Genomic DNA, 3,852 nt, shown 5'->3' on the forward strand with positions numbered 1-3,852 from the left:
TTCTTCACCTATCAAATCAGATCCTTGCAAGCCATTGAATCCGGAGGGGACGGGGGGGGGGGATCTTGAAGCTGAAAACCAATCAGGATGTACAACTCATTATGCTCATTCAGAATTTCCTTCCTAAACAAGGGAGTGTCTGTTGTAAAAAAGGAAAAAGGCACATTTTGTTCCAGGAGTTGAGAATGTTTTTGATGCATTGCTACACTATCAAAGAATCATGCAAATAAAACAGGCTGTGGGAGAAAATCATTCTGGGTTTGTTTGGTATTGCATTTGTATCCGGTCCTTCCTTCTCAGAAGGCCAGGGCAGCAAAGATCCCTCCCTTTATGATTGCACAACGACATCCCTGTAAGGTAGCTTAGAATGAGAGAGCCGGTGACTGGCTATCACCCAACAAGCTTAAAAGCTGCATGAGGATTTGTGACTAGAACTCCCCAGCTCTAATCTAATTGCTACACTCTAATTGCTGAGGCTCCAATACTTTGGCCACCTCATGAGAAGAGAAGAATCCTTGGAAAAGATCCTGATGTTGGGAAAGATTGAGGGCACTAGGAGAAGGGGACGACAGAGGATGAGATGGTTGGAGACAGTGTTCTCGAAGCTACGGACATGAGTTTGACCAAACTGCGGGAGGCAGTGCAAGACAGGAGTGCCTGGCGTGCTATGGTCCATGGGGTCACGAAGAGTCGGACATGACTAAACGACTAAACAACAACAACATTCCTTGAAGAAAATGGTTAAAAGAGTCATTGATTCTGCTCTGAAGGTTTGCAGAGCAGATATTTCTATATGGAGCCAGGTTACGGGGTATAGGCATGCAAGTGCATAATGTGATTGAAAAAATAATCAGATAGTTGCTAGTGCAAGTATCTATTCCACAGACCACAAGAGCAGCAATAACCGCCTTAATTAATGTTGCCACTCAAACCCTGACCTCTGCACGCAGGTAATATGATTTGAGCCATTGAGCCAGAGGAGGGAGTCTATAATAGTAGAAATGCTATTATTGCTAATAATACTAATAATGGAACCTCGATACCCCGGAGCATCTGGGGCATAGAGAGTAGCAGTGCAATCCTATACATGTCTCCTCAGCATAGCTGCCAAGTTTTCCCTTTTCTCGTGAGGAAGCCTATTCAGCATAATGGAATTTCCCTTAAAAAAAGGGATAACTTGGCAGCTATGCTCCTCAGAAGTAAGACCAATTGCATTCCATGGGACTTGCTCCAATATTAAGCATAGAGCTGGGTGAATAGGTCCGTTTTGGTCCCTCTACCGGTAAGTTCAGTTCCTCTCTAGTCCAACAAGTGTCAAAATGTCATTTTTGTTCTGGAATGTTATTTTGTGGCATCAAAGGAGGAAGGGCAGAGAATCACTTTATCCCAGCATCAACCACTTAAAGAACCATCACCCTTAAAAATAGTAAACATTCTCCAGTTTCTTCATTCTCACAAATATACTCATTCTCATATACACATTTTTTTTTACATTTTTTAAAATTTGCAATTGATGGGCACAACTGATCAAGAATGTTCACCTGGGTGTTCCTGTGCTCAGCCGAGAATAAAACAAATCTATATAAACCCTGTGGCTGGTGATACGACTTCCAAGGGTTCTGGGTGGCTCTGTAATGCAATTATTTCCTCGTTCTTCCCACAGCACCATGATGAATATTTTGGAACTTGGAAACTGTAATTTATTTGCTGTGGTCGCTGCTATTTGGTGTGTTTGGCATGATTTACTGCTTGGGAGCTTCAAAGGCATTTTCTAGTAGTGTGTTAATAATAAATTAGAACAGAATTGCTCAGAACACAATGTCTGATGTTATCGGAGCTCAATGTTCAGAACTCTTGATGACTCACAAGGATTTTAGCACCCACTGTATGATTAAAAGTACATTTGCAGCCTCGGTGGGAGAAGGAGAAAGCCTTATTATGTGTGACTGGAATTTTACGTAGCGACGTTTTGCCTAATAAGAGAGGCAGCCTATGTTAACATCTAAAAACAATGTAATTAAGTGGGATTAATTGCATCACAATTGCTTATATTCCTCACAGTCGGTCTCCGTGTTGGGCACATCCACAAAACGGGAAGGAGAAGCCTGGATTAATTAACAGGCTCTTCTACCGACTGATAGGCTTTGCTTGCAAGCTTCAAGTCACATCAGTACTTGGCAGTGTGGTGGCTATTATGCATTCAGTGGTCTGTGTTTGCCTGAGCTTGAGTCTGGACTAAGGATTCTGAGCTCCTGTGTTCTGATTCGATACATGATGTCCAATCCCAGAACATTTCAGGATTTGGGCCTCTGTCATTGGCCCTTGAACTCTGAATCGTGATTTGCAGCTTGGAAGTTTAGACAGCCAATCACGTCAGGAGTGGGAGTGGCCCAGGCTTTCAGGAATGTATATAAGTAGTTGCTTTGCCCCTGTTGTCCAGTTCTGTTAGTTCAATAAAGGTTCTTGCTTTTATCACTCTGTCTTGCCTTGTGGGAACCCACCTACACTTCAGTGCCCACAAGGAGAGAGCCTGTGCATGGCAGATCCAGCTGAACATGAGTCAATTATGCACAGCTATGATCACTAAGGGGTGTGGAGGGTGTTAGGGGATGGGTAGTACCTCTGGTGGGGGACATGTCATGCTCCTTCTGGGGTAGTCTGTCTACCTTTGGTCCGCACGCTGCACTCAGTTCTCACCTGTGGCTCCTAGAAACTGTCAGCATGTGACAGCGGCCACAGCCCCAAAATGGCTTTGACTAGTTGCCTAAACCAGGTAAAGGTAGTCGATGTGTCTCAAACCCTTGGCGAGTTAGGGACTTCCTCTGCCATACGAGGACAGGCTTTGGTGGATTGAGTCAACGAGACCAATAGTGGGTCCAATGGTCAAGAAGGCAGTTTCTGCACATGCTGTAAAGGGAAGTGAGGGGCAGATGAAGCTCATCAACCAGGGAAGGTAGCCCATATAGAAGAAGGAAAGCACTGGTCTTAAACCTCCACTGCCTTGCAAGACATCTTCAGTAGAAGAAAAGGCTAAGGAGTAAACCCTACACAAGTCTGGAGTGGAGTCCATAAGACACCTTGTATGCCACCTTCCGGCAACTCCTGCAGCCAAGCTGGTGCCAAATGTATTGTTCTGCTTTCCATTGGACCACATCATTGAGGATAAGGCAAGAATATAGTTTTGTCGTCTGGGCAGCCCAGGACTTCCATACACATTGCCCAGGCATGTGTCCTAGAGAGGTCACTTTGGTGCTACTAAGGCAGCGGTTTGACTTCACCCCCAGAGGTACATTCCATGGTCCCTCAAGACAAGTGGATAGTGTTTTTATTATTATTTATACCCTGCCCATCTGGCTGGGTTCCTCCAGCCACTCTGGGCAGCTTCCAGCACATATAAAAACATAATAAAACATCAAACATTAAAAACTTCCCGATACAGGACTGCCTTCTGATGTCTTCTAAAAGTTGTGTAGTTCTTTATCTCCTTGGCATCTGATGGGAGGGTGTTCCACAGGGAGGGCACCACTACTGAGAAGGCCCTCTCTCTGGTTCCCTGTAACCTCACTTCTCACAGTGAGGGAACTGCTAGTAGACTCTCAGAGGATCTCAATGTCCGGGGCTAAACAATGAGGGTGGAGATATTCCTTCAGATATACTACGATCCAGTCTAGGGCATATCCACACTAATATTTCCTTTCAGGTGCTTGCAGCAGTGTGCCAAAAGTAGATGCTACGGTAAGTACACTGGAAGAGCCAGACAACTAGCTTCTGTTCTAAATACTTTGTTAAGCATTGATGGTTCCACAATAGGAGCAAGAAGGGCTGTGCATGATCTGATTCTGGGTCTGATTC

The sequence above is a fragment of the Zootoca vivipara genome, chromosome 12 (assembly GCF_963506605.1).
Source record: "Zootoca vivipara chromosome 12, rZooViv1.1, whole genome shotgun sequence".
Taxonomy (NCBI): Eukaryota; Metazoa; Chordata; class Lepidosauria; order Squamata; family Lacertidae; genus Zootoca; species Zootoca vivipara.